At 33.3% G+C, this 11216-nt stretch overlaps 1 long non-coding RNA gene across 1 annotated transcript; it reads right to left on the bottom strand.

The window, feature by feature from the left end:
* Window positions 1-4622: 4622 nt before the first annotated feature.
* LOC139487691 (uncharacterized) lies at window positions 4623-8280 on the bottom strand. The gene is made up of 3 exons (XR_011655857.1): window positions 8196-8280; window positions 6884-6956; window positions 4623-5055 (listed from the first exon to the last, which is right to left on the bottom strand). It is a non-coding gene; the product is annotated as an uncharacterized lncRNA (long non-coding RNA).
* Between the last annotated feature and the right edge of the window lie 2936 nt (window positions 8281-11216).

The following is an 11216-nucleotide window of genomic DNA, read 5'->3' as shown; positions in this document are numbered from 1 at the left end:
AAGTTATATTTTTATATAGCGGATGTGGTCGAGTGGTCTAGAGCGCTGGACATGAGGCTAAGCGATTGGTGCTGTAGTGGATCAAAGGTGTGAGTTCGAATCCCGCTGAGGGACGAACAAAAAATTGTCAGTAGAAAATCTAACTCTAACACTGTTTGGAGTAATTTTCAGACTTATATATATATATACAATAACATCTTCATGCCTTATATGTCATGTACTGCAGTACGCCGCTAGATTAAAACTGACGTGGAATGGTAACACACGGCCAGCGAAAGCTCTTTTTTTGAGAGCCCAGGTGGTCGTGTGATCTAGCGGGACGGCTGCAGTGCAGGCGATTTGGTGTCACGATATCACAGTAGCATGGGTTCGAATCCCGGCGAGGGAAGAACCAAAAATTTGCGAAAGCAAATTTACAGATCTAACATTGTTGGGTTGATGTTTAGACGAGTTGTATATACATTATGTACACAGCCATGTATCACCATCATTGATGGCGATCCGATGGATACATCTGTTGTAGAGTTGTCACTGACTCAGACGTACTTATAAATATAATTATTTTCTGTGACTGTATATTACATTAATTTGTAGGATCCTTTACTATAGATAATTTAGCTGACCTGTAACAATAACATCTTCATGCCTTATATATCATGTACTGTAGTACGCCGCTAGATTAAAACTGACGTGGAAAGGTAACACACGGCCAGCGAAAGCTCTTTTGTTGAGAGCCCAGGTGGTCGTGTGGTCTAGCGGGACGGCTGCAGTGCAGGCGATTTGGTGTCACGATATCACAGTAGCATGGGTTCGAATCCCGGCGAGGGAAGAACCAAAAATTTGCAAAAGCAAATTTACAGATCTAACATTGTTGGGTTGATGTTTAGACGAGTTGTATATATATATATATTTGTTATGGGGCAAACTGAAGTTTCTTGCTGCGGTTAAGACCCATTGGTAGGCTTCTGCTGCTATTCTATGGACGAGTTGTTGTCTCTTTGACACATTCCCCATTTCCATTCTCAATTTTACATTTTACTAAATAAAGGCAACAGTAGTATACCGCTGTTCAAAACTCATAAATCCAGGGACAAAAAACAAAATCGGGGTAACGACTAAAACCGAGGGAAACGCATTAAATATAAGAGGAGAACAACGACATAACACCGAAACGTAACACACACAGAAACGGACCAAGCATTAGACAAAACACCACGAGAATAACAAATATAACATGAAAACCAAATACATGAATTTGGGATAGACAATTACCGTGCCACGTCTGATCTCAATATCTCAAAAATAAGAGAAAACACAAACGACTCAACGTTAAAATGCAACACACACAGAAACGAACAATAATATAACAATGGCCATCTTCCTGACTTGGTACAGGACACTTTTAAAGGGGAATAAAAGTGGTGGGTTGAACCTGGTTTTGTGGCATGCCAAACCTCGCACTTTAATGGCAAAGTTAAATATAACATTGAAATGACAACATAATATTACAGGACTACAATACAAATAAATAGGAGAAGATATTAGACAAAGAAAAACATGATTAATAGATAACAAAAAGCATCAGGTTTAAAATTCAATACGCCAAAAACGCGCCTTGTCCACACAGGACTTACAAGTGACGTCCAGATATAAAAGATCGAAAGTGAAAAAAGTACAAAGTTGTACAGCACTGGAGATAAAAAGTTGAAAAGGTTTCGCCAAATACGGCATTGTTTTTATGACCGGATAAGAACATTCTTATTATATAGAACAATTCATGCTATTGCAAACAGTAAATTTTATCAAATGAATATGAAAGAGATATACATAAAGAAACTGAAGTATTAACTAATTACAGAAAACTAAACCCGAATACATAACGCCCAGATATAAAAGATCGGAAGTGAAAAAGGTACAAAGTTGTACAGCACTGAAGATCAAAAGTTGAAAAGGTTTTGCCAAATACGGCATTGTTTTTATGCCCGGGATAAGAACATCCTTATTATATAGAACAATTCATGCTATTGCAAACAGTAAATTTTAACAAATGAATATGAAAGAGATATTCATAATGAAACTGAAGTATTAACTAGTTACAGAAAACTAAACCCGAATACATAATGCTATTAAAGTTTAACACAGAATAGACTAAGATTATATCACTAAAACTATCTGAAAACACATCGTATAGACACCCTCTAGTTATGACAATTAACCGGGTCACGTCAAATTGTCATTCGTTGGAGTTGAATTTTTATTCTTACTATTTCTTGTTAAAAAGTGAAGATAATTTTGAAATATGGACATTAATATAATACAAAAAACGAAGGATTTGAAAAATTATAACTTACTTGAAGATTATATTGAAAAATAAAGGATAATAAAATATTTGCAGATTGGAAAAGATAGTACAGTTAGCATAGTGTGGAATGTACTTGTTCTTAAAAATTGATTTTTACTACATAAGTGTTTTAAAATCTTAACACAAACCTAAATAAAATAGTTGGTTTTTAATACGAAGTCAGATCCGAGACAAGTCTCCAAAAACTACAAACAATCGTATACATTATTTAGAACTAATGGAATGAATAAGTAATGTGTTTAACCTCCTTAGACTACGATAAAGCGTATTAAGGGGTTGGCATTAAATACCACAAAAGAATATCACAGTGCACGTTCTTTAACAGGGGAGGTAAAGGGACATTAAAACTAATAAGTCATAAAAAACTGAGAGTGCAATTGCCGAAAAGGAAAAATCCAAACAGACAAACAGCAGTTAACAAATCTCATCATAGAAAATTAAAGACTGAACAAAACGAACCCCACAAAAGTCTTTAGGTATTCGCAGGTGCTCCGAACAGGACAGCAGATCATGCTGCTTATGTGGCATCCGTCGTGTTGCATGTTAATGTATTGAGTAGATAGTGTTTTTCATTCAACAAGTTTTAACTTAATCAGCACACCAAGACACAACATAGAAAAAAGTAAAATAACAAAAATACTGAACTCCGAGGAAAATTTAAAACGGAAAGTCCCTAATCAAATGACAAAATCAAATGATAAAACACATCAAATAAATGGTAAACAACTGTCATATTGCTGACTTGGTACAGTCATTCTAAAATGGTGAATTGAACCTGGTTTTATAGCGCTAAACCTCTCACTTGTATGACAGTCACATCCAGTTCCATTTTATTTATAAGGAAGCGTAAACAAAACAGACAAAATAGGTGAAATTGTCAAAATAGGGATACATCCATCAATACCGTGTCACAATCTCAATCAGAACAAAACAAACAAATATATCACATAGAAGCACAATAAGAAAATTAAACAACCACGTCTTTTACTGTCTAAAGATTAAGCAACACAAACACCACCAAAAATTGGTGTTGATTTCAGTTGCTTCGGAAGAGTAAGCAGATCCTGCTCTACATTTGGCACCTATCGTATTGCTCATGCTATTACACATCCGGTATATAGTCTAATTTGGTAGGTCACATTCTTGAAAAGGGAACGGGATTGTATTTACGACGTAAGGAACAAATCCGATATCATCTGTGAAACCGATATTTCATAACGGTCAACCAGCTCGTAATGGCATCCGTTAAATTTACGAAGGGATGATTTTAATTTTACCATTTGGAACTCTTGGTTTAATAACTTCATTATGAGAAGCAACCCTCAATCAAGAAAATCATGATAGGAAGTGCAACCCCAGGAATATCATTTTAATTGGAATATATATACTCCTAATGCATGCGCTGCTGGAGTGTAAAAATGGAATGCTTGCAATTGGGAAACTGAAATCTCTTTTGTCGAAAGTTTTGTTTTCAACCGAACATCATTGTTAATTTCTATATGTAAGTGAAGATATGAGACAGACGTAACTGTTCCCTTGTTACTTGCAAAAGACATTGTAACATGAGAACTATTCCCCACAGTAAATAAAACAGATCATGGCTGTCAACCAGATCATTTATAATCATATCATTAAGTCAGATGATGGTGTTTTGAGACTGCTTGTTGATTTTAACACCAATACTCGCATACCTAGCTCTCACATAATTTCTAAAGAAAGCATGTGCAAAGATTTGGTTTAAGCATGGAACTTCAGAAGAGCCAAACTACTGTGTTAAGAAAGAAAGGAGAAAAAACAAACTGTAACCGACTAAAACTGTATCAACAAACTATGTAATAGTATATGTGCCAACGGTCATCCTTCTGATACAACTCTACCTTGAAGGAATTTATAAATGCAGTTGAGGTCCGTTATAGTCATCAACTAGCTTCTTCTCTTTATTCGTATTAATAAAACCCTGACTTTTAAATGATTAGGATTGAGCGTTACCAATGACAGAAGATCGAGGAGATAGTACGTGGCGCACGTTTATCATATACTTTATTGTATATACAGTGAAACCTGTTCTAAGAGTCCACTTATGGGAGAACAAACAAGTGGTCTCTTAAGACAGGTGGTATTTAAATACAAGTTCAAACTATAAGAAATGTACTACAGAGGGATCTAAAATTAATGGTCTTATAATACAGGTCTTGCTTAATACAGGTGGTCTCTTAAGCAGGTTTGACTGTAGTTTTATATGAATGAATGATTTTGCAAATTATTTTCTATTGTACATTTTTTTTATTCCAAATAAATTGGAAGTAAGTTAACACAGAGAGTCATCCAAAAACAAAAAGAGCATGAACAAAACTTATCATCAGAAAGCTACCAATTTTAAATAAAAATTGCTGAGGTATACACTTTGAATTGTAATAAAAGTTATAAATTTGAACAATAGTCGTAAGAGCTAGAAGGAAAAGTTTAAACTTATTCTTCAAAGTAAATCAATAGCCTGGGCCTATCGACAGGAGGTTGTCAGGCTTTACAATCAAGACAACAACATTTTGAGTTTCCAACGCACTTTGCGTCACTTCCGCTGCATCCGTTCCTGGTACATAAGCCAACACATGGTGGACGACTAAATCCACAATCGTTTTGTGGGAAACACTTACGGGGAGCAGTACGTTTATCAGCATCTGACTTTGGCATACCTTTAAAAAAATACATAAATTATGCTGTAAAATGATAATGCAATAATAACACCTATCATCTTAACTTATAAACAAAATAATAAAAACTGAAATCACAAAAATACTGAACTCCGTTTATATCTCTTATAACCTTTTACGTTTCCAAACAATTATTGTTTGAAAGTTAAAACTTGACATGGAAAATATCGTAATACATCTTTGTGTGTAAGTATATGCGAAAGCAAATTTACAGATCTAACATTGTTGGGTTGATGTTTAGACGAGTTGTATATACATTATGTACACAGCCATGTATCACCATCATTGATGGCGATCCGATGGATACATCTGTTGTAGGGTTGTCACTGACTCAGACGTACTTATGAATATAATTATTTTCTGTGACTGTATCTTACATTAATTTGTAGGATCCTTTACTATAGATAATTTAGCTGATCTGTAACAATAACATCTTCATGCCTTATATATCATGTACTGTAGTACGCCGCTAGATTAAAACTGACGTGGAAAGGTAACACATGCCCACCGAAAGCTCTTTTTTTTGAGAGCCCAGGTGGTCGTGTGGTCTAGCGGGACGGCTGCAGTGCAGGCGATTTGGTGTCACGATATCACAGTAGCATGAGTTTGAATCCCGGCGAGGGAAGAACCAAAAATTTGCGAAAGCAAATTTACAGATCTAACATTGTTGGGTTGATGTTTAGACGAGTTGTATATATATATATATACGTACAAAAACACGAGTTTCATGAAGAGCGATCATAAGGTAATCTATAGACCTCGACTGAATGTTGAATGATGAAGAGCATACAAACCGAAAGGGCATAACTAACACAACCAAAACCAAAACAGAAAAGATATTATTTTTTTAAGATGAAGTTTTGGTTAAGAAAAGTTATCAAAGGTACCAGGATTATCATTTAATACGCCAGACGCGCGATTCGTCGACTCATTAGTGACGCTCAGATTAAAATAGATATAAAGCCAACAAGTACATGTTAGTTTTAGTTAAGGTTATCCTGACACAGAAACATAAAGACAAGAAAAAAATCTCCTTTTTGAGTTCATGCAATTCCTTTAATTTTTGTTTGAGTGTAACTTGTATCTTACCTGATTTAAGAGATTGGAAAATACTAGGTAAATAAACTCATCATAGATACCAGGACTAAATTTTGTTTATACGCCATACGCGCGTTTCGTCTACAAAAGACTTATCAGTGACGCTCGAATCCAAAAAAGTTAAAAAGGCCAAATGAAGAACAAAGTTGAAGAGCATTGAGAACCAAAATTCCTAAAAGTTTTGCCAAATACAGCTAAGGTAATCTATGCCTGGGGTAGAAAAGCCGTAGTATATCAAAAATTTCAAAATTTTGTAAACAGTTAATTTATGAATATAACTATATCAATGACAATTCGTGTCAGCACAAAAAAAGTGCGGACTACTGGGCTTGTGATACCCTCGGTGGAAAAAATCTCCACCAGCAGTGGAATCGACCCAGTGGTTGTAAAAAACTCATCATAGATACCAGGACTAAATTTTGTTTATACGCCATACGCGCGTTTCGGCTACAAAAGACTCATCAGTGACGCTTGAATCCAAAAAAGTTAAAAAGGCCAAATAAAGTACGAAGTTGAAGAGCATTGAGAACCAAAATTCCTAAAAGTTTTGCCAAATACAGCTAAGGTAATCTATGCCTGGGGTAGAAAATACTGTTGCTATTTTGAAAAAGTTTTAAAACTCTTTCTTTTAAATATCAATAAAATATTGTGGATGTTATTTGATCCCTTGTAAACTGAAAGGTTCTACATTTATGATATGCAAAATACTTACAAACAAGACAAAATGCAAGAAGAAAAACAAATGTGAACGATCTCATTTTCCTCAAATGTTGATATCAAGTAATCTGTAAAAAAAAATTACAAAAGACAATATACCTGGACAATATACAATATAACAAAACGTATAGTATGTGAATTATTACGTAAAGTTTTAAAATTTGTTCAGGAAATAAACGTAGCGAATGATTAAGACCTTCGATATTGCTATTATAACACACATATGTGTAATTCGGCGTATGCTGAACACAAACTATGAAATATAATAATAGTCAACTAATCGATACGGACCGTGCCAAAGCTTTGTGTAACTTTTCACGTTTTCATGGCTATCACACTTAAATACTCTTTCCAAAATTAAAACAAATAATTCAATCAAACAAATAACAAATGAATGTGACTGAACCAGCAGCCTGGTACAAAAAAAAAGTAAAATCACAAACATTCCGAGAAAAATTCATAACGTAAAGTCTCTAATCAAATGGTGCCTGAAGCTATTACTTTGACATTGTTCGCAATGATCTCATTTTAAAATAACAGACAATCAAAACTATTTTACAAAAAAAAAAAAAAAAAATGACACACTTTTGCCTTTAATCTACCATTTTCTACATAAGGAATTGACTATATCATGACAGTTGTTTTCCGTAACTTGTGTTTGAGCTTTTGATTTTGCCATTTTAAAGATAACTTTTCGTTTTGAAATTCACTTGCAGTTCAGTAATTTTGTTATTTAACTTTTTAAAGCTTAACTGCCTGTCTGCTATTGAGGACCGTTCTCTTCTCATTATAGTTATTTTTGTGTTGCTAAACATTTTGGCAATTCATACGCCGTTGTTTTGTTGATTTAGTGATCACAACCAAACCGCGATATCAGTAATAGACAATAACATTAACGATACCAATTTTCTTGCACCAGATGCGCATTTCGACAATACATGTTAATAACAAAATTACTGTGAATTTCAAAACGAAAAGTTATCTTAAAAATGACAAAATCACTGTACATAAAAAACTCTGTACTCTAAGTAGGATTTTTTTCCTCCATAAAAAACTACTTAATTTTTTTAGTCTTGTAAATTTGCACCTTATCAACTTATGGACCACTGTTCAGATAAAGAGACCTATTAATTCTAATAGGACCACTGTATCCTTTTTGGAAAATTTCAAACATTAAATAACTTTTTACAAAAAATCATACCATTCAATTCTGCTTCTGAGCCTAATAAATATTTTCAAATCCAAAATGTTAACAAAAAGGGATATATATCGAATGAAAATTACTATGCTTAATAAACCATACAGACCTTCTGAAAGCTGTCTTTATAGCTGTTCACGTTTTGATTATTTTCTAGCTTATATACCATTTTGAAGTGTATATCAAAACTTAAAATTACAGCCGCATATTATTATATCACAAAACATGGTACACAATGATGCCCAAAAGGATTTTGTCGAACATTTTTCGTAAAAGGCTATTTAAAACAAATGACAATGAATCAATTTTTTTTTCTAAAAATTATGTACGCCGAATAAGGGTTATATGTATACATTATGGATTTTTCTAAACGAGGTTTTGTTAGCAGGCATATTGCAACTGAAATTGCATCCTGATTTTATAAGCTAATCTCTATATGAAAAACGTGAGGAATACATCGATAAACAACAATCGAACGTGACACAAAGGTCTTTTGATCGGTTTTGAAAAAAACATTGATAATTAATCATATATACGAAACTGCTTTCATTTTATATCTCTTATATACCTATATATAAACGCGAACAAAGAATAGTTTGTTTGTACATAAATTCAGATTCTTTTGTCTCTGAAAGATAAATAAGATACAGAATGAATTTGGAACAATATGACCACAGTATGCATTTGTTGCATAGACAAGCTTCTGCAGGATGAACGTACAAACCAACACCAATACATTATTTTTGGCAAGTATGTGCTTCACTAGTAGGCAATGAAAGCTTCAATGCATATTATTATTTCATAACACCTGGCACATATGATGCCCAAAAAGATTGTTTTAACTTTTTTCGTAAAGGCTATTCTAAAATACAGTAATTACAATGAATCAATGTTTTCTAAAAATTTATTAGCCGAATAGGTTTAATATCTTATGTATAATGGATATTTCCAAACGAGGCCATTAGCAGGCATATCAAGCCATACTATCTAGTGGAAACAAATCGAACATTACACATCTATTTGAGGAGGTTACTACTTTATAGGCCATTTTTTCAATACTACAGTTTTAAGAAAATAAAAGAAGATTTCAAAACTTGTAATTGTGCACTGTTTTTGTAGAGTATTTGTTAAGTTATCCTCTTTTACTGAAAAATCCCAATTCAAATACTGCTGTAGACAAGTCTTTATCAAACTTTGGTAAAACCTGTAAATCACGATATTCTCCGGTCCATTTTTTTTTCTTTAATTTAACTGGAATATTTGCACTTACAGGGTCAAGAACATTTGTTGTGTTGACATGTGGTGCACTCTTACTTACGATAGGAACATAAGGGTCCAATAGAACAACCTGATTTCTTCAATCGGCTGTTGGGTTAAACAAAACCGTGGTAGCCGTATTTTGTCGTGGAACAGGGCATTAGTCAATTTTAGCCATTTCAGGTTAATCACTGACACTGTCCAAAGAAATACTACCAAGAGTCGGCGTTGGTAACTGCTGTCGTTGATATGACATTGTTCCTGTGCTCTTTGGTTCTGTCATCCTGGAAAGGTTCAATTTGTTATGCTGAAATGCTATTTTACCTGCTGTCTGGTCTCTATAATTTAAATGTTGACACTCTGAGAGGTTCTGTTGCAGAATTTTTACACGCCATGATCTGGTCATAGGTTCCCACATATGTTTTGGTCTGGTGGCTGTGTTTAGGGTTTCCTCCGCTTATTATCATCTTTGTCTGTTGATTTGGACTTCTCTGATGGTTATCTGTGTCGTTGAGTTGGTTTCGATTTTCCTGCAGGAATGATTACGATCGATTGAAAATGTTTGTGAAATGTAGAAATTAATTAAAGCAGGTTATCCTAAGCTATATTATATGAGGAAATAAACCTGTATAGCTTTAAAAAAAAATCGAGATTTTTACTTTGTTCTTGTTTTTTGTTCTGTATTTGGTTATTTTGTTGTTGTTGTTGATAAAGCTTCAAAGCGATGTTATAATTACGTTGTACTAGAATATTTTCACGTATTAGATCATTATGTACCTAAATGTGTTTCTATGAATCATAAACAAATAGCTCATTTTACAATCATACAGATGTTATATTTCTATCAGCATATTTATTATTAATGAATATATATCGACAATATCAGTGGTGGCCTTTCCAATGTGTTTCCAATTGCCTCGAATCATTTTGAGTTATTTGACTGTTGGCAGAAAACTTACATAGACCACAAATAAGTACTTTTTCTTACCACACAGGAAATAAAAATGTTTGTTATTCTTGTTTTGTATTTTGTATGAACAGTAAGCATACCACAAATTGATGAAGAAAACAGACAAAGATAAAAAGGCAGACAAATAGTCTCTGTTATGATAACGTAGTAATTATAACAAAGCTATATTTTCCCATTCGTTTTCATTTGTTAATCAAACGTTGTCATGACATTTGTTGAATGATTTGGTGCATTAAACATTTTTGTCGAAATCGATTAACAGTATATACCACCATGTGCACATTTGTTAACTTGCGCTATACCGCTATATACGGGGCGCCGAATGGGACTCTTGTGGTTTTGTACTCAAAATTCAATTTTGTACGGACAAAAGTGACTTTTGTTCAACAAAAATAAGTTCAGTTTAACAAAATTTGTATCATACTACAAATTTAAAATTTTGTCATACAAAATTATCTATCAGCGGACAAAAGTCACTTTTGTCATGACAAAATTCATTTTTGTTACACAGACTTGAATTTTGTTACCTAATTTGAAAATTGGGCGACAAAAGTCAATTTTGTATTTAAATTAGTTTAGTTTGGTTTCTGTGAACTAATTTGCATACAAAATCGACTTTTGTTACACAAAATTGACAAAAATGAATTTTGTCTCAACAAAATTGACAAAATTGACTTTTGTCTCAACAAAATTGACAAAATTGAACTTTTGTCTCAACAAAATTGACAAAATTGACTTTTGTCTCAACAAAATTGACAAAATTGACTTTTGTCTCAACAAAATTGACAAAATTGACTTTTGTCTCAACAAATTGACAAAATTGAATTTTGTCTCAACAAAATTGATTTTTGTCTCACGAAAGTCAATTTTGTCTCATAAAAGTCAATTTTGTTGTTACAAAAT

The sequence above is a fragment of the Mytilus edulis genome, chromosome 9 (genome assembly GCF_963676685.1).
Source record: "Mytilus edulis chromosome 9, xbMytEdul2.2, whole genome shotgun sequence".
In the NCBI taxonomy this organism is placed as follows: Eukaryota; Metazoa; Mollusca; class Bivalvia; order Mytilida; family Mytilidae; genus Mytilus; species Mytilus edulis.
This window is presented reverse-complemented; position numbering and strand designations above follow the sequence as displayed.